General features: G+C 43.1%; 1 protein-coding gene across 3 annotated transcripts in view; it reads left to right on the plus strand.

The window, feature by feature from the left end:
- Positions 1-1616: 1616 nt before the first annotated feature.
- Positions 1617-25519, plus strand: part of LPAR3 (lysophosphatidic acid receptor 3) — an 81317-nt gene continuing 57414 nt past the window's right edge. The window contains exons 1-2 of one of the 3 annotated variants that reach the window (XM_055351527.2): positions 1617-1922; positions 2881-2995. The gene's annotated coding sequence lies outside the window, so the exon portion shown is untranslated. Of the gene's footprint in view, positions 1923-2880; positions 2996-15015; positions 15115-25519 lie in introns of all 3 variants that reach the window. The other 2 variants (XM_055351524.2, XM_004026056.5) reach the window with 2 other exon arrangements.

The following is a 25519-nucleotide window of genomic DNA, read 5'->3' on the forward strand; positions in this document are numbered from 1 at the left end:
TGTTCTGCTTTGCAATTACCTCGAGTTCAGGAAGTTCCCAAGGTACAACATAACGCAACATAATGTGTTTCCCAAGTGCCTTTGTTAGTAAGTTGTTTGGATTCAGAACAGATTTTCCCAGCAAAAGAAGGCTCTTAGTGGTGTTTACAGTCTAGCCTGCAACATCTTACTCAACATACTACACCTTTGTTGCGTCAAGTATTCAGTAAATGCTGGTGGTTGAGTAGTTCTGTGTTTACCAGGTTGCCCTTCAGCACCGTGATGTTTGAGCTGAGCTGTTCACTCCCTTGACAGAGCTCTTTCCGCCCCCCGCCCCCCCCTCCCCGAGACGGAGTCTTGCTCTGTCGCCCAGGCTGGAGTGCAGTGGCGCGATCTCCGATCACTGCAACCTCCGCCTCCCAGGTTCAAGCGATTCTCCTGCCTCAGCCTCCAGAGTAGCTGGGATTACAGGTGCGTGCCACCATGCCCGGCTTTTTGTATTTTTAGTAGAGACGGGTTTTCACCATGTTTGCCACCGAGCTTTTTATCATATGCAAAGCTTCTGCTTGTAAAACTAAACACATGATCTTTCCTTAGCCCTAGCTTCGCAAGTTGTACTTCTCTCTACACAGTTCAACTCCAAGACACCGCAATAATTTTCTGAACACTCAGATGAAACAATAATTTTCACATGCTGATGAAAACTTAGCTGTAGCCCCGGGGAGGTTTGAGGCACATTAGGCTATTATGGTCTATAGGATAAGACCCACGGAGTAAGGGACGTAACCTTATTAAAACATCCTCTGCAGAGAAAACAGAATCTCTTTGATGGTAGGGGACAGATTATCTAACAGGTTGTTTGCAAGGATGAGGTTCCTAGCTGGCACACAGAAGGGCGCAGTATTAATGGTGAATGCAGGATGAATGAATGAGCAGATGGATGGATGGCAAAGGGTCACAGGAAGACATCTGGGCACACAACTCTCATTGCTTCCTAAGGGCCTGAAGTCTGAGTGGGAAGGACTTCACCTCACAGTATTTCCTTTTTGTAAGGTCACCAGGAAAGCACAACTTTGAACATTTCTGTGACTTCGTTATTGCTTTGCAGAATTCAGAGAGAACAACGCCTTCATGACATTTGTTTTACTTTGCATCTTTCTTCTTTACTAAAGGTGGGTCAGTGGAGGTTTTATATTTCAGCTTTGAAAAACAAAGTATCCAGGACTATTTGCCCCAGGAGGCCAAGAAACCTCTTACAAGAACCTTAAATATTGTTGGTTGCCTCTGGTGGCTGTCCGCACCCTCGGGTAGCTTTGGGGTTGAGGTTTCCAGCGTTAGGTCGGGCTTGGAGTAGAGCCTGCCTCCCACGGGGGTGGTGGGTGTGGGCTGCACTTCCCGCAGCCACTTCAAACAAATCTCTGAGGACAGAGGGGCAGAGGGACTGCGTTCTAATACGGAGCTCCGAGGTATGGCTCCGTGAGGCTTGTGGGTACTAGCGGTCCTTTAGTGGGCGCTTTTCCCTCTCGGGGCCGGCCGACCACCCACCTGGGGACGATCCCAGGCAGGAACGCGTCTGCAAGAGCGCTCCCCTCCCGCGGCTCGCACGGGCCCCTTTGAGCGCAGCTCGCGGCCTTGCAGGTTGGGGACGCTCTCCAGTGGGAACGTCGAACGCACCCGGCAGGGCGGGGCGGGGCGGGGCGGGGCAGGGAGGGGCCGCTGTCCCTAGGTCCCTCCCTCGCACCGCCAAACTTTCCTTTGGCTCTGGACGCGTTGCAGGGGTCGCTGGAGAGGAGGCGCTCCGCCCGCCCGCCGCGTCCTCCGCTGCTTCTCCGCGCCGGGCTGGAGCCCGGCGCCCGGTCGCCCCGTCGCGCTCGACCCCGAGGGCATGCGGCAGCCGCAGGGGCCCCCGCTCCCGGGCTCGGCGGCGCGGGTGAACGTGAGCGGTGAGTGAGGGTCCGGGCGCAGGGAGGGTACCCCGAGCCGCAGTCACCAGGGCGTGCGTCGTGGGGAGGCCGGGGCGCAGCGGCGCCTGCAGGGCTCTAGGCTGCGGCTTTTCGGGGTTGCCTGGCGTGCAAGCCTGGGCTCCAGACCCACTCCAAACCCCTGGGACAAGACTCTCCCGGCGGGTGTATGGCACAACTCGCTCTTTTCCCACCTTTTTCCCCGCTAGGAGCAAAAAGCAATCTAGATGCAAAATCGGCGTTGCGTCCGCTGCTGAGGGCTGGCGGGCTGGGCGCAGAGGCCAGGAGAGCGCCGCACGGGTTGCGTCTGCCTTTGCACACGTGGTTCTTTCCAAACTCAGTCTCATTGCCATCGATGGTGATTAGGAAACGGGTTCTCTCATGAAGCCTAGGGATATAACATTTTTCAGCCTCCAGTTACATCTGGTACTGTGCTGTGTCCGCTGAGGAACAGCTTGAACCATGTGCAGGCTTCTAGAGATTCGGGAACTAGTAACTAGCAACACTGTCGGGGTTGTTTGTTCAGGGTATGCCCCCTCACCACCACGAGACAAAAGTGCTTTTGTTCTGTAGCAGAGTTACTTTATTGCTTTCCCTCAACAAGTTGCAGCTACACAAAATTGCTTAGAAATTCCGCACGCATGTAATTTGAGGAGTGACTGTGAATATTGGAAACAATTTAGTCTTATTAAGGTAATCATTAAAATGGCCCTGAAAAGCATTTGTAGGTTAGTTTTTATTTATTTATTTATTTATTTATTTATTTATTTTTGAGACACAGTCTCGCACTATCGTCCAGGCTGGAGTGCAGTGGCGTGATCTCGGCTCACTGCAACCTCCGCCTCCCAGGTTCGAGCGGTTCTCCTGCCTCAGCCTCCCTAGTAGCTGGGATTGCAGGCGCCCGCCACCACGCTAGGCTAATTTTTTGTATTTTTAGTAGAGACGGGGTTCCACTGTGTTGGCCAGGCTGATCTCGAACGCTTGACCTCGTGATCCACCCTCCTCGGCATCCCAAAGTGCTGGGATTACAGGCGTCAGCCACTGCGCCCGGCCAGGTCAGTTTTTTAAACTGAGTAATTTCCACGAAATGTTTCCCCCGTAATTTGTTATTGTCATTACAACGCTTTTCTTCTTCCTTTTCCTCCGAAAGTAGCATTACCTGGTCTTGAGATGCCGTTTAGAAATAAAGGGCTTTCTCACGGTTCCAACTTAGTCTGTATCAGAGAATAAAGTAAATGTCAATTACAGACAGACAATCAATCTCCTCTTTACAAATTCCATGTACCGCACAACGTTTCATTAATGCATGGACTTTTGTATTGCTGAGAAGAGTTGCTGGATTTTCCATTGATCCATCAACAGTTGCTAACCCTGCTTTCCATGGGCAGTGGATCTGATATTTAGTGGCCTGAGTCCAGTAAACAGAGTTTTCCTCCTCTTTTTTGGACAGAAGCGATACGGTTAAAAACACACACCTTGGCTCCGTTAACCCCAGGCTTGTCTAAACAAACTGGACTGTACTAAAAAGACGAGCGAGCAAACCCTGCCAGTCAGAGTTGTGTACTTGAGATAAGCTTCCAGAGTTGTCTCTTGTGCCTTGAGACAGCAAGGACCTAGTTATCCTGTGGAGATCTGGACGTCTAACCATTTGGACAACACTTACATTGATTGTCACTATCATATAACAAGGAAAATAGGTCATTTTGGCAAAAATTTTTTCTTTGTCTTTAGAATTTGAAACTTTGAGGTTTTGATTTAATTACATATGACACTCCTCTTGTCTAAACCTTTCAAATGAATTTATCAACTACCACTTTTTTTTTTTTTTATCAGATCAGACCTATTTTAGGTATCTTGCTGTTCTGCAAGATATTTGTTAGAACAGGCCTGCATATGTTTTCTATGAACGGAGACTGAATTTAAAACATTAAAGTATAAGATTGTTTTTCATGTGTGTTCACCGGAATCTGTTTAAGAAACTACAGCGTGTTAACTCTCCATCTCATTTTTCAGAAACACACGTGCACAGTGGAAGAAATGCACACACAGCATTGTAGCCAGGCAGCACCCAGACACACACTCTCAACATCACTTATACACACATGCCTAAGGCTGGCTGCTTCTCCCCCAAGTTTCTCAGCCTGCTGCTGAGGAGCAGCAGTGCGTGATAACTTAAGACCAGCCCCTTATTTCTTTGGGCTGGGGCAAGGGGAATCACTATAACTCAAATGGGAATTACTGTAACTCAGATTACCCATTAGCCATTCTCCTTGGAGTACACATTAGTTCAAATGCTTTCAGGCCTGTGATTATACCCAACAGAGTGGTTAAGTCTGTTTGCAGGATTCTAGATGGCAGAGACCAGGCCCAAGGCATTATTAATGCAGTATAAATGGAAGACCAAGGCTTTGCAGTCAGACCAGCTTTTGTTCCAGTCCAAGCTTTGTGACCTTGGGCACATAGCTTCACCTCTCTAAGTCTTAATTTCCTCATCTGTAAAAATGAAGATTATATCCATCTCCCAAGATTAAAAGAGAAAGCACTGAGCATGGTCTCTCATATACAGGAAGTACTCCTTAAATGCTGGTTGCCCTCTTTTCCTCCTAGATAAAAATTTAAGTATTGACACTTGTGTAAACATGGGTGCAAATGTATATTCTGGTAAAAGTGCAAAGATTTCTAAGCCTTAGATGACTTAGAGATGTCATACACACTTTTCTTACTTGCTTTCTCTTTTCCTGGCCATGGGCCTTTTGTTCCTCCCTTCATCATTCCTCCTGCAGGTACTGAGCCTCCCCCTTTCCGGCCTTGATGATCCTTTGTTCCTCATCCTGGATTCTGTATTTGTGGAGGAGTCACCTGGAACTCAGTCCTGCTGTGGATGGCAGAGGTGGTGATGGGGCTGGGGAGCTATCTGCATAAGTGCAGAGACTTTGTGCTTTTACAAACGGTGGACTAGAGGTACTTGGAGCACAGGGTTCTGTCTTTGAATCCTAGTCCCACTTTTGTGAGTTCTTGTGACCCTGAATAGATTGTCATGTTTAAGTTTTTTTCATTTATATAGTGGGGATAATAATTACTTTTCTACCTGTCTACATGGATTGTTGATGGGTTCCATTAACTTATGTACGTGAAAGAGCTTTGTACCCTGTGAAGAGCGTATAAACATTGGAATTAAAGAGGCAGGACATCCAGATGTGGGCCACCCCAGGCAGGCCCACTCAGCTCTGGCTATTGGGGGTTGGCAGTATCTCCACAAGCATGTTTTGAGTGCTAAGGGGGCATTGCTGCAGTTCTTCCATATTCCTCTCTCCCGTCCTCTGACATCATACTGGACTTCGAGGAGGAAATAGCATCAAAGGTTGAGAAACTGCTCTGTGGGGAATATGAGAGGAAGTTAAATTTCAGGACTGAGGTTACCCAACACTACATGATCGAAGGCATAGGGCAAAGTTCCAAAGAAGCTTTAATTTCATGTTGGAATTACCTGTACTGTCTGCGCATCTCAGTTCTTAGTGGACAAACACAAACAGCTGGCCACCACCCATCCCGCAGGTCAGGAGGAGGGTGCTGATGGCAATGTTGGACAATGTATTGGGTCCACCTATACCATCCTCACTCCCCTGTGCCTTCTTGCTGACTTGGGTCTCTAGTTTACTCTGCAAAGTTCTAAACTGACCGAAGGCATTGCTCCCCCACCCCCAAATTAAGCTAATTACTTAATTCAGTCTGAAAGATATTTGTTGCTCTCTACCTGTCCTGGCAAGCCAGCTGGGGGGTGGGGGAGGGGATTTAGTACCACGGGGAGGGGATTTAGTACCACTGAGAGGAAGGTTCTGACATCCTGGGTTATACCCACCCCTCTCTTCATCACCCCCAGTCTTATGTCCTCCTCTTTATTCCTCTTCCTTGGCTGGCCTCTTGTCCTGTCTGTCTACAATCTTGAACTCCTCCCTTGCCCATGACCCCTGATACTGCCCTACTCCCATGATTCTGTCACCCCTCCTCAGATGTGAATCATTTGTACACCTCAGGCTGGGCCAGACTGGGTGTCACTGTGGAAAGCAACCTGCCCAGCATAGCCTGCCCCACCCCTTCCTGAGGATGTTCATCAACCCCTCTAATTACGCATCAGCTAATCCTGTGTCTACATTGTTCCCTGGGACATTAAGCTGGAGCTGCTACTAGCCCTGGCCTTGACTCGCCCATGTGCAGATTGACCAGTTATCAAGGGATGGCTTGGCAGGTGGCAGGGCTGGGTTGGAAGGCACATTAGCCCCTCCGTAAGTGCACTAGTTGGTCCAAAGGCCTTCCAAGCAAACATGCGGTCTAAATAAAAGCAGTGTATTTGCTTTATAAATGCAGCTTTAAGGCAAGCCCCTGGTCTCCCCTTTTAAGCCAAGCTATCCCGAAGCACATCCTCTGTAGAAATTCTGGAGCTGCCCCCAGACAGACTCAGACCATGTAATTCAAAGATAGGCAGCGGAGTCTATCAGCAGCATTCACTCCCTAAGGAGGTAGAAAGCCAGAGTTAAGACTCAAAGCCATTGGCAGTGACTAGTTATAGAAAACCAAAGCAAGGGATCAAGTATAGAATTTATTGGGAGCACATCAGTGAATCATTTACCTCCTGCCCTGCTTGATTTTTAGTAAGTCAGTTCTTCGAATGGGGGTAAGGAAGGCCTTTCTCTGGACAAAAGCTATCACATGGGTCTGGTGAAGAGAAAATAAGTAGTATAATCTTTTCCTATGTCTCCATGGCATTAGGTTTGAAATCTCAATTTCTCCCTCTCTCTCCCTCCCTCGTTCTCTCTGTCTCTGCCTCTCTCTCTGTCTGTGTGTGTGTATGTATATATATATATATAAAATATACATCATCAGTCTTTATTCTGAGAGGAAGTCATAGACATTATTCTCCATCACTCTTGAAAACACTCCAGCATAAAAAAAAAAGCAAGCACTCTGTCCTCCTATATAACCAGCGTACACCCATCAAATCAGGAAATGGACATTGGTACAAAACACTATCATCCAATCCACAGAGCCCATTCCTATTTCGTCAGTTATCCCCCAAATGTCTCTTCTACCTGTCTGATCTAGGATTCATGTTACATTTAGTTACCATGTCTCTTCTGGAACGGTTCCTCAGACTTTGCCTGTTCCTAAAGTGCTTGCAGTTGTATAGGTCCTACATGCTGTAGGATGACTCCCAACCTGGGTGTATTGGGTATTTCTTCACAGCCTGACTGAGGTCATGCGTTCTTGGCAGGAATCCTTCAGAAATGAAACTCGGCTCTTCTTAGCTTCTTACAACAGAAGGCACATGGTGCCAACCCATCCCACTGCTGGGATATTGACCTCAATCACCTGGTTATGTTGGTGTCTGCCAGATTTTTTCACCTTCAATTCGCCATTTTTCCTTCGTTTCCCTTTGTTTCCCCAAAGGTGTTTGAAAACACCTTTGTACTAGTGTTTGTGGGGAAGTATTCTAGGGTTATGCAAATAGCCTGTTCCTCATTAAACCTGTACCTACAGAAACTACCATTTATTGATGACATCTGCCTGAATCAGCCACCTCTATGAATGTTGCCAAATGGTGATTCTTTTTTTTTTTTAAGACAAGGTCTCACTCTGTTGCCCATGCTGGAGTGCAGTGGCATGATCTTGGCTCACTGCAGCCTCAACCTCCTGGGCTCAAGTGATCCTCCTGCCTCAGCCCCCCAAGTTGCTGGAACTACAAGTGCACACTACCACACCTGGCTTATTTTTTTTTTGTATTTTTTGTAGAGATGGAGTTGGTTTCACCATGGTGCCCAAGCTGGTCTCAAAATCCTGAGCTCAAGTGATCCACCTGCCTTGGCCTCCCAAAGTGCTGGGATTACAGGCATGAGCCCCTGCACCCAGCCTCAAGTGATGATTCTTTATCACCGTCACTCTTTCTACATTTGTTAGTTGGCATTCTACTATAAGGAAGAACTTTATTTTTCTGTTATGTTTTTATTAAGAAGTGTTCATGGATTCCTTATGTATTCAATAAGTTGAAGTCTCACGATTGTTTTTTATTTTAATGCTCAAATTGTGCTCAATTTGGCCAATGGGGACCCCTTGGAGCTGCCTCCTGTGTCCTTTTAACACATCCCTATTATTCATTGAGCATTTCTTTATTTTCTGGCTCCACCAGATGATCTGGACTCATCTTGTACTTTCCTTGACCTAGTTAGGCCTCCCTTTTAGTAGAGAATGGTACTTTTGTCTTATTTATATTTTATATATTTAAGGCATACAACATGATATTTTCATGTATTTATCTTGATAAACATAGATGTAATGAAGTAATTACTACAGTCAAGCAAATTGACATGCCCATCATAGTTACCTTTCTTGTGTTTGTGATAAGAGTACCTAAAATCTACTCTCTTGGCAAATTAGCAGAATACAATATTTATTAATTTTAATTTTTTTAGAGACAGGGTCTCGCTCTGTACTACAGGCTGGAGTGCAGTGGCGTGATCATAGCTCACTGCAGCCTCTAACTCCTAGGTTTGAGCAGTCCTCCTACCTCAGCCTCCCAAGTAGCTAGGACTCCAGGTGCTCACCACCATTCCCAGCTAATTAAAAACATATTTTTTAGAGGAGGGGTCTTGCTGTGTTGCCCAGGCTGGCCTCCACCTCCAGCCTTGAATCATCCTCCTGCCTTGGCATCCCAGGTGCTGGGATTACAGGTGTGAGCTACCATGCTCAGCCTCAATACAGTATTAGTAACTGTAGTCCTTGTGTTGTGCATTAGTGGAAACAGGGAAAAACAGAAGATGTAGATTAAAAGGTACGAAGTTGCAGTTATGTAGGTTGAATAAGTCTTGAGATCTAATATACAATATGAGAATTGTATTTAGACACCAATACATAGGAGGTTGATGTGCCCATTGTTACTGGGGTATTATTGCTTCTAGATCTCTCAGAGGACAGAGCTAGGAAATATATGTGTATATGTGTACACACATTTATAAATTTTTCTATGTTAGGCTGTGTATTATAAAATCATGATTCATACTTATACCTACAATATCAATCTAACACCCAAAGAGCTTTCTGTTCTTCCCCCTTTATATGTTTGTACATATCTTCTCTGGCAGTTAGAAAACCTGACTCTCGTTATCTTCAATATTTTTGCTTATTTGCATAAACTAACCAGTCTTACAAATGTGAAGGTCATCCTGCCTCCTCTGTGTCCACCACCTTTGCCACTGCCTCTTGTCCTCGGCTGCCAGGCCTGCTAGCCTGTGTCTCTATGTAGCTTAATCATCAGTCTCCAGTCCCTCTAGCTCACAGCTCTTCCCAGCCATAGCTCATGCCTCTATGTACCTCCCCAAACTCCCCAGCCTCACGTTGCATTCCCAGCTACATGCTGATTGCTGTGTTCTGGGGAAGGAAGAAAAGAGAAGGGAAAGGAAGAAAGAAGATAGGAATGGAAGGAAAGCAAAGAGGAATAGTGTATATATTTTAAAGTCTCATTATACATTGCCAAATTGCCTTCCCCCAAAGTTCTATCAGTTTACATTCTCACCAACATGTTATGAGGGTACTATTTTCCCCACATTCTTGCCAACACTTGTTGGCAAGTAATAGCCACTTGTTTAAATGTTATCAATCTGATAGCACTCCACTTTTAGCTCTGTTACAGCTCTGTCACACTTAACCCTGTATTATATGTCTCATCTCACCCTCTAGGTCAGGATTTCTCAACCTTAGCACCACTGACATTTTGGACTGGATACTTCTCTGTTGTGGAGAGCTGGCCTGTGCATTGTAGCATGTGCAGCAGCATTCCTGGCCTCTGCCCAGTAGATGCCAATAGTACCCCCCTCCCCCAAGTCATGACTGATGCAGATGTCTCCAGATATTGCTAGGAATCCCTGGGAGGAGGAGAGGATTGGCCCTGGCTGCTCTAGATAATGAGTTTCCTGGGGGAATTTTGCATCTTTACACGTCTTCATGTACCTCTGTCTTTGACTTACATATGCTAAACAGTGAGGGAACGTTAGTTAGCTGGACAGGGATGAGAGGAATAAAAGGTTAGGTGGAATCCACTACAACAGGACCAGTGGAACTTGTTCACTGCAAGTATGCAACTTTCCACAAATGCAAATTCCAGGAACATCCAACAGAGGGAAGTGAAGAGGAATGTCAGCAAGGTTAACTTTCCATGGATTGCTACCAGGTTATTACTTGTCTTTCTGAGTTCATTTTCGCCCCAGTTTCGTACAGACAGACAATGAGGTCTGTGGCCTATTTCAGCTGATATACTCTGTTTTGTTGATGGGGAAAGTAAAATGCTTTAGGAGAAGGTGTTAACATCATTTAACATTGTAGAGGTAAACTGAGTTTCTTCTGAGCTTTCTCTGAAACAGGCAAACTGACTAATGGTTGCTAATTTCTATGATGCATTTAGAGTTTTACTGTGATATTTTCATTTGATTATATGGATTTTCCTCCATAAACTCTTATCAAAAATTCTAAGGAGAGATGTACTTCAAGATTTTTATTGACATTTACCACAATCATTATGTTAGAAATGCAAAATGCTTGTTCCCCGGTGGCACAAAGAAATAGCGCTTGAACATAAATTTAATTCTCTCAGCAAGGCAATTTTTACTTTCTGTGGAAAGGGTATACTCACCAGCAGTCTTGCCACGAGAGTACACCGAACAAAGGAAAAGCAGACATATGTATCCCTTACACATTTGGGTTGTCCTCACTGCTGTGTCCTGCATCCATTGGCTGGAGCTGAACCTCACAGTCTAAACTGATACCCGATTTGCTAAGAGCCTAAAACTTTTTTAGATAGGTAAAGGCAAGGGAGAACAAAGGAAAAGAGGAAGTTGCTTATGAAAAATTTAAAGAAGTAATAACATTTCCAAATAAGAAAGGGGCATAGGCTGTGAGCTGGGACATGCCTGTGAGCATGTCCAACAGCTACATAGGATAGGGCTTAACAAAGAGTTATTAGCACAAAGCAAGGAGGCTTGAAGAAAAATTTTAAAAGAAACTATTATTTCTAACATTTATGATTTATTATTTAACAAGAAGGGAAACTTTGAAGAGGAAACTTTTTACTTTCTGCAATTATATTTCTTCTAGATTCAGTAAATGTTTGCGAAAGGCATTAATGTCATTATGGAGAACAAATCTACGTCTTTCATTTCTCTGGGGGTCAGGTGGCAGAGACTGCTTCCAAAAAGAGGCTCCAGTGGTCAGTATTGTTTAAAAAAAAAAAAAAAAAAAAAAAAAGCCCTGGGCCAGAAGGATGAGGGCTGGTCAGGGTGAATCAGTCCCCAATTTCTACATTTCTTCTCTGTAAAATGGAGAATGCTGCACTGCCCATCTCACTGTGGGATCAAATGGGGAAAGAGATGTAAACTTTGAAATTTGTTCACTAGTGTATCAGTGAATGTGTTTTGGTGGATTACTCCAAGATCCTGATGGAGTGGTTTAGAGGAAGTGTGGTAACATAGTAAGAATGTTAAACATTAGGTTTTCAACCCAGCTGGCTAAACCCCTCTTTCCTGATTGTACACATTCATCTGGGACTCTGGGACTAAAAGATAATGAAAAACACCAGCTAGTGACTCTGACTAGAGTGGTAGAGGAGAGAAGTCTTTGGCTTTAGGGTGTTATTGTGGTGACCCACCCAGTGTGAGGGAAAGGATTCTTCCTTTGGTCTCCTCTTCCCAGTATTCTCTGTTGGGGTCCCTTTTCCCCAGCCTTTTGGGAACAAGCTCACCCTGGAGCTCAGTGGACTTTCTCTGACTCCTCTAGACCTTGGAGTGGACTGGGGCTTTACATTTGCTACGTCATCCACTTTGTCCCACTAACCTGACAAGTTAGATCTTATCTCCCTTTTACAAAAAAGGAAATCGAGGCTCCATTTCTCAGATCCCACTGATAATAACAATAATTAAATTAGAACTGTTTGTTAGGGGCTAGTCTAAGCACCTTTAAATCTCCTAACAGCCTTCGGAGGAAGTTACCCTTATTATCCCCGTTTTGTAGATGAGGAAATTAAGATAGAGAAGATAACTAACTTGTTGGTAAGCATGGCTTTAAACTCAGTCTGGCTATCTCCAGGGCCATGCCCTTTTGCATGTGAATATCTATTTTTTTCTAGCACCATTTTTTTTTATTATTATACTTTAAGTTCTAGGGTACATGTGCACAACGTGCAGGTTTGTTACATATGTATAGCACCATTTGTTGAAGAGACTATCTTTTCTCCATTGCGAATTCTTGGCACCCTTGTCAAAGATCCGTTGATTATGTATGTGTGGGTTTATTTTTGGGCTCTCTAGTCTTTTCCATTGGTCTATATGTTGGACTTTATGCCAGTACCATACTACCATACATAGCTTTGTAGTATGTTTTAAAATCAGGAAATGTGAGGCCTCCAGCTTTGTTCTTCTTTCTTATGATTGTTTTAGCTATTCAGGGTCCTTTGTAGTTCTAGATGAATTTTAGGATTTTTTAATATTTCTGTAAAAAATGTCATTCAGATTTTTATAGGGATTGCATTGAATCTATAGATTGCTTTGGGTAGTATGGACATTTTCACAGTATTAAGTCTTCTGATTCATGAACATGAAATGTATTTACCTCTATTTGTGTCTTTAAAAATTTCCTTATCAGTGTTTTATAGTTTTCAGTGTATAAGTCTTTTGCCTTTCTGATTAAGTTTATTTCTCAGGGTTTTATTCTTTTTAATGCTATTGTGAATTTAATTGTTTTCATAATTTCCTTTTTTGGATTGTTTGTTGTTAGTGCCTAGAAATAAATGCAACCGATTTTTGTATGTGCATTTTGTATCCTGCAACTTTACTGAATTAGTTTATTAGTTATAATGGGTGTTTTGGTGGCGTCTTTGGTGATTTCTTCATATAAGATCATGTTGTTGATCAACGGAGATAATTTTACTTCTTTGTTTCCAATCTGTATGACTTTTATTTATTTTTCTTGCCTAATTGCTGTGGCTGGGACTTCCAATACTATGTCGAATAGCAGTGATAAGAGTGGGCATCCTTGCTTTGTTCCTCATCTTGGAGCAAAAGCTTTCAGTTTTTCACCATTGAGTATGATGTTAGCTGTGGGGGCCATGCTCTTTAAATACTTGGCTCACCTGCTTATCTGCTAGTGTTTGGACCTAAATCCTGTGTTTTTCCGCTGTACTGCATTGCCTCTCTTCTCGTCTCCCTCCTCTTCCCCCTTTCCAATCCTGCCTCCCTGCTTTGTTTCAAGCTACAGCAGAGTGAATGTGGTACTGTCTTAAGCTTAGTCACTGCAGCACTGAGCCCATACTCAGGCAGGGGGACATTCTTTCTTGGACTGTAGTTATTTTAGTGTAGTTACAGGATGATTTTGTCACCATTCCTTGTTAAATTGAGGTGTTAGAGCATGAACAGTTAATCTCCCAGAATGCCAGTTGTATGTTTCACCAAACTTTTTAGAAATTTTGAGTTATCTAACCTTCTTGGGAAGTGCTGTCTGCCATTTATTGAGTGCATCCTGTGTACTAAGCATTTCCTTAAGCACTATAGAAATAATTGCTTTAATTTGGTCCATCCAACAATCCTACACAGTTGTCATGATTATGCCAGTTTTAGAGAAGGAAAAGGTTCTGGCCAGATCAGCAGTGTGCCAGGTGAGAGCCACTGCTAAAAGTGATGCGCCTGCATCTGACCCAGGTCCAGCTGATTCTGAAGCTTCCCCTCCCCTTCCCTCCCCTCACCATCCTGCCCATACTGTGCCTCACAACCTGCCATGCTTTCCTTCAGCGTGCAGGTGACCCCAGAACTCCACAGGTCTGGCTGTCCCTTCTCTAACCTCTGTTTTAAATACTCACTCTAAAATGTCCTTTCTGTTCTTTGTTCTGACAAACATCCACTATTCAGTGGACAAGTAGAAACAAGAAAACCACCATAAAACTTCCATTCAGAAGAATTGAAGACAAGTAACAGGGGCCTAAAAATGATGAAACCCTGCTGGGCAGGAATTATTAAGACCTCCCTGCCCTGGCAATGGAGTCAGTTCCATGGTTGGTCCATGTTTCCCCTCTCTGGGTGGGGCCTCCCAGAAGCCTTGACTTTGTCTTTGTCCCCTGGGAAGTCCTTCCTTCTTCTGTACCCTCTGTGGCCACATTTGAAGGGTGTGGAAAGTGTGTACTCCTTGGGGGAGAATGAACGTGGGCCTTTCTGGGCCAAACTGTGGCTTCCCTGGCACTACAATTCCTTATAAACTTGATAGACTTCTAGTCGGTTCCACAGGTCAGTTACCGCATCCAAATCCCACTCTGGGTCAAGCTCTTAAGCGTAACTTATTTTCCAGCTTGCATGCTTGGCTCATCTCTCTGCCTCTCTTCAGTAGTGTGTACTCTGAGGTCCTCTGCAGCATGGACTTGGATGGGAAGATGCACCCATACTCTGATCATTACTACAGACCTGCCTGGCATTGTCCCTTGCAACAGTTTACTGAGAGGTCTTTGAGATAGGCTGCAAGTGGTAATACTATTTTCTACTCTTTGGAGCTACACGGGCAATTGACTTTTCTGATTCTCCAAGGCCCTCCGTTTCTGGACACTGTCCATTCCTTTCCACCTTTGCTTATATACTTGCAAAAAGTCTTGCCTGAGCTCATCTCTTTCTTGTCTCGCTTGCTAAAAGCTGCAAGGAGCAGCCCAAACAAGCTCATGTTCTGGTTCTGTTCAAGCAATTCTCCTGCCTCAGCCTCCCGAGTAGCTGGCATTACAGGCATGTGCCACCACGCCCAGCTAATTTTGTATTTTTTAGTAGAGATGGGGTTTCTCCATGTTGGTCAGGCTGGTCTCAAACTCCCGACCTCAGGCAATCCTCCCGCCTTGGCCTCCCAAAGTGCTGGGATTACAGGCATGAGCCATCACGCCCAGAACCATTGTGATGTTTTGATACATGTACTATATAGTGATCAGATTGATCAGATCAGAGTAATTAAATTGCTATAAACATTTCTGAGTGTTTATTTTCAATTTCTATACTTATTTTCTTGTTGATAGAAACTAGTCCGTGGACTACGTGGATTTAGGCTGCCCAAAGGCTTTTCCCTGCTGGGTGTTCAAAGTGGATCACAGGCCTGTTTATGTTCCAACTTACAGGTAGGGAAAGGAGCATGGAGGAGGGCACCTTCATCGTTTTGGGGCTGACCTGGCAGCAGCACACTTCATTTACGCTTACATTCTAGTGGTAAGAACTTAGTCACGCAGCCACCCTAGCTGCAAGGAGGTACAAGGAGGCTGGAAAACCGAGTGTACTGTTGGGTGTCCTGGTGCCCAGCTATAAGCCCATTACTCTGTAAGAAAAGGAAAACGTGGGCTGGGCGAGGTGGCTCATGCTTATAATCCCATCACTTTGGGAGGCCGAGGTGGGTGGATCACGAGGCCAGGAGATTAAGACCATCATGGCTAACACGGTGAAACCCTGTCTCTACTAAAAATACAAAAAAGTAGCCGAGTGTGGTGGCGGGCACCTGTAGTCCCAGCTACTCGGGAGGCTGAGGCAGGAGAATGGCATGAACCCGGGATGCAGAGCTTGCAGTGAGCCTAGATCGCGCCACTCTCCTCCAGCCTGGGCGACACAGCGAGATTCCATCTCAAAAAAAAAAGAAAATAAAAGAAAAGAAAGAAAAGGAAAATGTGATTTAGCGGTCTGTCCTGCAGAACATAAAGCTAAATAATAATACAAAGAAATAATTACAAAAGAAGTCACAGGGCAATATGCAATTATGGGCAAATGAGTTAGAACAGCTGTGAGTTTAGTGTCATACCACCCATTGCATGACTTTTTAGAAATGGAGCCTGGGGTTCTGCAGCTTCTTTAATATAGCCTGAGGGTCGAGGCTAGAGGTTAACCATGCATAGTTCAAGTGAGAAGAGGCTAAGAAGCATTCTCAGTGGGAAAGTTCAGAAACCAGATTCCTAGGTTTGGAGCTGAGTTTGAATTCACAAAGCTATGTCCAGAGTAATTGGTCACGAGCAGATTCAAAGGCAGGGAACACTATAGTAGTCAGGACTAGGCCTCAGGTAAAGTGGCTTCAGCAGTCTACCCTGAGCCCAAGAAAAACACCAGAGAGAGGGAGAGTGAAGGGTCCTAGCCAGAGTAGTTTGGACGGAGGCTTTCCAGTTCCAAACCATCCTGCCAACTTGCCAATGCTTCATTACAAACAACCCCGGGGTCCTGAAGTCACCATGATTTTATCCTCTGTGTTAAAATCCTGGTGTTTAAAGTTGAAACTTTTTTCCTTATGGTGGCCCCACTATCTTCCAACAGCTGAGCTGAGGTAGGTTGAAAATTCATTTGAGAGTGCATACATGCTGCCCTCATGGTGCCTTTCTTGTTTTAGCTCCAAGGCACATTGGGTTCCTGACATGCAAGTGGTAGCTTAGCATGAAAGAGAGGGCATGAGAGGTGTCGGGGCTTGTGGTAATTATTTGGGGTCATCCACATAGAGGAAATAATTTAGGCAATAATATTTTTGGTAGAAGAGAATTTAAAGGGAAAAGAAGAGAGGGCTGAGAACCAAGTCTGGAAGTGTCTGCAATTCAAGAATGGTGGAAAAACAGGAGACAGGAATACTGAGGAGATTGGGAAAAAACAGGAGCATCAAGTCATTGAGGCAGCAGGAGGGGAGTTTGAAGAAGGGAATAACTATTGTCAACTTCCACAGTGAAACCAAAGAAAATAAGGACTGTAAACAGAAGATTTGGGAATTATTCAATCAAATTGAATACTTGAAAAAAAATTTATGTCAGATTCTGTTTGTGGTTAAAAAATCAGAGAGAGAAGGATACCAGCCCTGCTCCTAACAAATTTAGAAGTGAGGTTAAGTCAAATATTTAATAAAATATGTTGAATGTCATGTGAGGTCACAAGTATTTCTCAGCCTTTTTTTTTTTCAATAATACCCTATACTTGCTTTCTTCTGCTGTATCATCCTAACATTGTTCAACACAATTGTCATCAGGTTTCCAAATCCCCTTATAACCAACTAACTGAAAGTAACCAACTAACTAACACATTGACCAGAGATTTGTTGTGCATCTACTTACTACATGCCACTGTACTGGACATGAGGGGCACAGTCATGAGTCAGAAACTGTTCTTTTCCTTAAGAAGCTCATGGTCTGGTGGTTAAGGCTGACACGTAGGCGAAGAATGCATATACAGTGCAATGTCAGGGGACTCCCCACCCCACCTCCTGACTGAGAGTCCGAATCTAGTAAACAAAAATCCATTTTAGGAGCATCAGTGTCACATGTATAAAAATTCCAGTTGTACGGATTACAGAGGTTCGATTGCCCCTGATCTTCCCCAAGCATATTTGTATTCAGATTGGGAGGAGCAGGTGAAGGAACAGAGGTTAAGAATGCTACAGTGAGATGAGGCTGTGGAATATGGAAGAGTTTATTCCTGAGCCCCCTTCTCTGTGCTCTGAGCCCTCAAGCTGCTTTGTCTACTTGGGGACTGTGTCTGACTTATGTCCCCAGAGTCTAAAGATCATCTGCCGTGATAGTAGTTCCACTAAGGCTGCAGGCAACAGAGCTTTTCTGAGAGCAACACTTACCCAGCATCCCCCATGGCTGGCCAGTCACTGGAAACACCACTGTGTAGGATGAACCATAGTGCACACCTAAGTGCAGCTGTGTAGCTACATTTGCATTGCTTTTGCCTTGCATCTGGCTGCAGCTTCCCCTTGGCTCAGGTTGTCATTACCTTACCCCTTGCCAGACATCACAAGAAAAGTCTATTTCTTCCTTCTCTGTAGTGTCTAAATTCAAATGTGGCTAATCCTTAGAATTAAAATGTAAATCCATATCATGTATGAAATTTCCATGGTGCACAAGGCTGGAATACAGTTAAAGTTGGAACTGATTCTGAATGACATTGAAGGACATTTGTGAGGTAGACTCCAGTATGCAGTAAACCATGGGTAGATCACTCATTTATTGAATCACTTACTATCTGCAGAGAAATTTGCTAGGGTTTTGGTATTTGTGCGGGGACATTGAGGACATCAAAAGAATTGTGCTACTGGTCCATGCCCTTGGGAATGTGATATATTCCCCTTTCTTTCTCTGAGAGTTGTTATATTTATAATTAGGAAAAGTGTACTAGATCATTCTAAAATATTTAAGAAAATCCATAACATGTATGACTTTTCAAATAACAGTTTTTGTTGTTATTACAATGTACTTTGAAAGACAACTGTAGAGTTCCACAGGCAAGAGGTGATATAGTCAACCTGGTAACCGGAGCGGCGGGGAGGGGATACCATTTACAGAGTGAGGGCAGAGATCATAGAAACCAACAAGAGATGGTACAGTGTCCCCGAGCTGGAAGCAGCAAGGAGTGGTTAACACCTCTCAACCTGAAAGCTAGAGGAGGGAGGGGAGGCTACCTGTATATAGAGGGATGCCTGATAGTGGTTAACCCAGCCAACCTACAGCAACCTGGAGGGGAGGAGGCAGGAGAAATCAGTATCTCAACCTCATCCTCCTCCTGCCTTCCAATCTCTTGCTGTTCCTCTCATTGGCAGAAGCTGGAAAGCAAGGAAGCAGTCCCTGAGGGCCAGCCCTGTAGGATACAGGGTAGGGAGGGGAGCTGGAAGATGCACGTGATGAGATTAGGCACCACATTCAAATGTGCGTTATATTCATTTACACGACCTGGCTACCTTTACTACCAGACAGACACGGGGTAGGAGAGGGAGGCAGGCAGGAGAGGAGGGGTATGAGATATGAGCCTTCCTCTCCAGTGATGGATGCTGCTTCCTAACCAAGGCATAGCATTCTCGAGGAGCCCCTCTGGCTTGTTTGTTTAGCAGTAACAGTGCTCTTCTTTAGTATCTTTGAAGCCTTGATTAGAAGAACTGTTTCCCGCTACAGCTGCATGCTTTAAAAATATTATTTTCCTTCCTATGTAGAGTTTGAGGATTCCGACAGGCACTAACCTGGATGTGTATGATCTCCAGAAGCAAGAAGGAGTTGCTGTAGGTCACTGTTAACCTGTTGCTGGCAACAGGATTATTTGGAACAAACCATATGGAGCAAGAGACTCCTGATTATCCTTCTCAGGATAGGAGACAGGAGACAGGTTATGAAAAATGGAATGAGAAAGGGAATATGGTACCACAGTTGGATTAGGACAGATAATTTAAACCAAAATTTTGTCTGTTGTGAATTTTACAATGTAAAGAAATAGAATTTCCTTTTCATGGGAATTTGCCTTAGTTCATTTTCTGATGCTATAAAAGAGAATACCAGAGACTGGGTAATTTATAAAGACAATAAATGTATTTCTCAGAGTCTGGAGACAGGGAAGTCCAAGAGCTTGGCACTGGCATCCGGCAAGGGCCATCCCATGGTGGAGGGGTGGAAGGGAGAGGCGAGCATGAGAGACAGAGAGGAAATCTGGCCAAACTCATTCTTTTTTATCAGGAGCCCACTCCTGTGATAACAAATCCACTCTCACAGTAACAGTGTTAATCCATTAATCCACCTCTTAAAAGTCCTACCTCTCAGCACTGCTGCACTGGGGATTAAGTTTCCAACACATGAACTCTGGGGGGACATATTTATACGATAGCAGAAGTCATTGGTATAAACAAGCACTTTGAAATGTCTCAAAATATATTTTTGCATATGACAAGGTCCTTTGTATAAGAAGAATATCTCTTTCAGCTATGAATGTTCACACTTTAAAATTTGACATTCTCGGCCAAGCACGATGGCTCACGTCTGTAATCTCAGCACTTTGGGAGACCAACACAGGCGGATCATCTGAGATCAGGAGTTTGAGACCAGCCTGGCCAACATGGTGAAACCCCGTCTCTACTAAAAATACAAAAACTAGCCGGGCATGGTGGCTTGGGCCTGTAGTCCCAGCCACTCTGGAGGCTGAAGCAGGAGAATCGCTTGAACCAGGAAGGTGGAGGTTGCAGTGAGCCAAGATCGTACCCCTGCACTCCAGCCTGGGTGACAGAGCTAGACTCCATCTCAAAAAAAAAAAAAAAAATTGACATTCTCAACCCCTTCAAACAGTAAAGCTACTGAAATGTGATTATACAATGGTCTAAGGCTTATTTGCTGTATAATAGACCATGTCCAGTTATATTATGTATAAATAATATTAATTTTAAGCATTTTCATTAGCATCTTTTACTTTTTCTGTCCTTTTATGAGTCAAGGGACAAAATGTATTAGTCATCTTTCTAGCCTAATGAGTTAGACAAAGATTAAAATTTTATATAAAGCAAACACAAGTAAAGATTTGTGTTATGTTTGGATAAACTAAGTCAAGGAATTTGCTGATCCCATAAAATTCATCTGTCACCTCTTTTATTTAGTTCAATTCTGTATGTTTTCATGTTTGCTTTCCTGTTTAATGAATATGCTTAAGACAGTCTTCGGCCATCAGGAACATCTGGGGAACAATATCTTTGATTCTAGTTGTTTGTTAAACAAGTCCTAGGGTAGAAGCTGTGTGTATATACCAAGACCTTCTGTAAACCCCATTTGATTGGGAGAGAACAGTAGGTGAGCCCCCTGACGTGCCATGGGCTGTCCTCCCTGCCTAAAGGGCTCCGAAACTTGCACTGACACAAGAACCTGAGCTGAGCTGAGCTCAGGCTGCAGTTTTCCCTGCGTGTCGCCATCTCTGAGCTGAAGATGACCTGAGATGCTTAAGCTTTGCATTTGTATTAAGTATTTTCCCAAGCACACCCATTGTACGCTTGCCTCTCTGTGGCTTCTCCTCTTGGAACCTCTACTGACCAGTATTATGGAGACTTTGTTGATACGTGAAACAGGATCTAGATCAGAGCAATTTTAGGTGTCTGAGTTTAAGATTTGTTCTAAAGAGGCTGGGCACCATGGCTCATGCCTGTAATCCCAGCACTTTGGGAGGCTGAGGCTGGCAAATCACTTGAGTTCAGGAGTTCTAGACCAGTCTGGCCAACACCGTGAAACCCCGTCTCTACTAATAATACAAGAATTAGCTGAGCATGGTGGCGGGCGCCTGTAATGCCAGCTACTCCAGAGGCTGAAGCAGGAGAATCACTTGAACCCGGGAGGCGGAGGCTGCAGTGAGCAGAGATCGCGCCACTGCACTCCAGCCTGGGTGACAGAGCAGAGACTCGTCTCAAAAAAAAAAAAAAAAAAAAAAAAAAAACTGTTCAAAAGAAGCAGAGTAACCAAACCCAAACTTTAGCAACACTGAGGGTTTAGCTTTCTCAAGAGAAATGATCTAGAGTATGAAGATACAGAAACCGAATTGTAACCCTACCCTTAACAAGCACCCCTCTAATAAACATATTCGCTTTATCCAAGAATATCAGAGGCATCTCATTCTCAGTTGCAATGTCTGTTTAAATTTAATCTTGAACAAATTGTCACTCCTCTGTTTATTTTACCATATCAAAGAGTAAAATAACTGCTTATGAAACACAGGGGCTTTATTTATTTTAAAATTAGTGTAGTAGAGTCAACAACATGCCTCCTCTTTAAAAATTATTTTTAATATTTGTTTATTTACAGAGCAGTCTTCTATATACAGAAAAATTGAACGGATAGTACAGAGAGTTCCTATGTTATACCCCCTCCCACACACAGTATCCCTTATTATTAAATCTTACATTATTGTGGCATATTTGTTGCAGTTAATGAACTGATAGGGATATGTTAACGTTAACTAAAATCTGTACTTTGTTTAGATTTCCTTGGTTCTTACCCCTATCCTTTCGGTGTTCCGGGATCCCACCCAGGATCCATATTCTATTTAGTCATTATGTCTCCTTAGGCTCCTGTTGGCTGTGACCGTTTTTCAGATTTTCTTTGTTTTTGATGAGTACCAGTTTTGAGGAGTACTGGTCAGAAATGTTGTAGAATGTTCCCCAACTGTGATTTATCTGATGTTTTTCTCATGATTAGCCTGGGGTTATGGGTTTTTGGGAGGAAGATCACAGTAAACTGTGATTTACTCTCTGATCTTCATCATGAAGTAACACATCTTATCAAGATTACAGACTAGCAATATGACTTATCACTGTTGATGTTGACCTTGATCATCTGGCTGAAGTAGTGTTTGTCAAGTTTCTCTGCTGAGACGTCACTAACCGCCCCCACCACCCGCCCCATTTCCATATTGTGCTCTTTGGAAGGAGGTCCCTGTGTACAGCCTACATATAAAGGAGCTATGCTCCCCCTCCTTTACAGTGGAATATCTATATTATTTATTTGGTATTCTTCTGCCTGGGAGATTTGTCTCATCTTTCCATTTATTATTTTTTTCAATCATTTATTTATGTCAGTATGGACTCATGGATGTTTATACTTCCATGAGTATCCAATACTACTTTATTTCGTTGCCTGGATTGTTGTAGCTTTGGCCATTGGGTCCCTCTTTTGAAGTATTATTCAAAGAGGAATCTTTGTTTCTGGTGTTCATACTAATAGAGAGAGGTCTCTATTGTGAGACTGTCCTTCAGAACGACCCTGACTGGTCTGCTCAGGTGAGCTGCTTTTCTGGAGGTAGGGAACCCACTCCTTATACCTCTCAGCTTGCAGGACTTGGAGCCAAGTCTCCCCAGAGGAATGAATGGGTTGTGAGACCCAAATTAGAGAATATGCAGAAGAAGCATAAAGTAATAATGCTGAATTTGGGTAAAGGTTAGGGGGCATGTAGACATGAGTGCACAAGCATTACTTCGTTTAATTCTACATTTAACAAGTATTTACTGAGTGCCTAATGTGTGCCGGGCATTGTTGCAGGCACCATAACAACATACGTTCTCTGCCTTCCTAAGCATAACTTCATCAAAAACAAGGAAAATCTGAAAAACTGTCACAGCCAAGAGGAGCCTAAGGAGACATAATGACTAAATAGAAGTTGGGGAGATAGACCGTAACCCAAGTAGATAGTTGAGGTATGGAGAAATGCTGTGGAGAAAAATAAAGCAGGGTAAATGGCTTAAGTGCAGCAGAGGGTGGAGGCTTGGGGTGCTCTTTAGAGAGTGGCAGGGAAAGGATCTCTGGAGAAATGAATCTGAGCAGGAATGAGGTAGAGAAATGAGCCCCCTGGGTATCTTGGGGAAAAGTATTCTGGGCAGAGGGAATGGCAAGTGCAAAGGCCTTGAAACTAATGGCTAAAATGAACCTCTGGGATTTCATGTGGATTTAAATCTTCCATGCTATCCTGATTTTGCCATTAACATGAATTATTAAAAGGAATTCAGTGAACAGACGTGATTGCTGACCCAGGATTGGTTGCTAGAGTACCAACTAACCTAACATCCAACTCTCATCTGGATAGAGTTTCCTAAGAGGAGAGGACTGGTCTACATTTGTGAACCATAGAGAAAGAAGATATGCTCGGTATTGACTGACCATGTCTTTGATTTACCATACTTCTTTCTAGGAGGAAGGAGAGATTGTTATTGAAAGCCAGCTAAAAGGCCAGGCAGCAACTTGTCTCATAAGATGTAGCTAGAAATAAAAGTTGCTTGAGTGGTTTTCAAATGTCTTAATTTTCTTAATTGTTTCCACATTCTGGGCTGGCTGGACATTTTTTCAGGGAAGCAAGTTTGGAAGAGTCTAAATGAAAGCTTTGCTCATGAAGTTTTCATTTGGATTCCACATATAGACTTTCTAAACCATCATTTTATGAAGTCTTAAATTACTGAAGTTTGAAGTTGTGGTAATTGCTCCAAAGTTTAGCATCTTTTGTTTCTAGGTTAGAACTATCAGACCCTCTAAACCTTTAGTATAAAAACAAACAAACAAAAAACAGCTTGGGATTTGACAGAAGTAAAGTTAAGCAACGTTAACCTGGTCCTGAAATTGACCATATTGTATCCTACTTACCATAAAAGTTGAAAACATATTTTCAGAAAAGTGTCTTCTCAGGGTTAAGAAAAAAAGAGAAAAGGCCAAAGGCTATTTAGAATGCCCCCTATTTTTTATAGCATGGGGCAGTCTTTTAATGTGATTTGATCAGATCATTCTATTTTGGTAATTCTATAACTCTTGTAAGTATAAATATAGTCCTTGGTTCTGTCTGGCGTTTCACATGCATGTGGAGATAAAGTATAGTGTTGCAGATAAGAATGCAGGCTGTAGAACGAGGCTGCCTGAATAGAATCCAGGGTCTCCCACTCCTAGCTGTGTAACCTTAGGCAAGGGTGCTTCAGTTTTCTCAAATGCATAATGGGTGTAATAATAGTATCTACATCATTGTTGGGAGGATACCATGAGATAATCCATGTAAAATGCTTAGTTCAGCACCTGGCACAGATAAGCACTCAAATATTAATAATGAAAAATAGTAATAATAAAGTAGAGATATTAAGTAATGTACCTGAAAACACTTAGTTAATAGGTGACAGAGCTCGCTACTTGTCGTACTTAGTGATTGATGTATAAGTCAGCAAAGGCATTTCACAGAACCTTTTCATTTTAGACATGGAAAAAGATAGTGTAGGACAGAGATTCATTCATTCATTCAACAAATACTGATCCTGTAGATATGAGCGTAATAGGCAGGTTCCCTGCTTTGCTGGAGTGGAACGGTCTAGGGGTGGGAGATGGACAATAAATTATTAAGCAACAAAAGAAAATACTGGGTCACAAGCAACTGGGTAGCTCTGATGGAGGTAAACAAGGGCTCTCTGAGAATGAGAGCTGTGGAGCTATCTTGAATTAGTCAGAAAAGTATCTTTGTAGAGGGGACATTTAGACTAGGACTGAAGTAGCTGATTAATTTGTTGAAAATCACAGAATCATATTTTAAGGGTTAAGGGAGGCCAAGAGATAATAATAAATCAGTCATTTGTTATAAGCTTGCTAAAAATTTTTGGTAATTTCTAGCTAAGACAATATGATAATCTGTAGATAACATGTACTGGGGAGATCTGTGGTGATGGCATTAGGAAATGTTTTATAGGAGAATTGGTGAAAGCTACATCCTGGTGTGGTCAGGGTTTAGCAAGTCAAGTTTTGGTTATGTGAAGACTAAGTAGAAAACTATTTTATTTTTGTTGTCACTGAAAAACCCTAAAGTGTGCTGTGCTCATAAGAGTAAATTGAACATATGCAAATCTTTGAGGCTTTTCCTTTGAACATTAATTTTGATTTTTCAAAGCCATAATTGTAGAAGATAGAATACATTAAGTAGAATATATGCTCCTAATTAAAAGTCTTGATTTACTTATTACAGAAAATGTGGTAGATGGAAACAATTAGAAAGAATTTTTAAAAAATGACTCACAGTTCCACCATTCTTAACTATTTACATTTCGAGATTTTTTTCATTATCTTTTTCTATATAGTCAACACAAATAAATTTTTGTTATGTGTATTGTATATTAAAGAAATGACATGGGCTTTTTCTTGTATTACCGCAACTTCATAGTGAGTATGTTTTTCATGGACTGTATAGTATTCCATCCTGTGCAATCTTTTTCACCAATTTCCTATGCGAAGTTTTTTTCTCTCATTGCCTGTTTCTCTC

The sequence above is a fragment of the Gorilla gorilla genome, chromosome 1, assembly GCF_029281585.2.
Source record: "Gorilla gorilla gorilla isolate KB3781 chromosome 1, NHGRI_mGorGor1-v2.1_pri, whole genome shotgun sequence".
Taxonomy (NCBI): domain Eukaryota; kingdom Metazoa; phylum Chordata; class Mammalia; order Primates; family Hominidae; genus Gorilla; species Gorilla gorilla.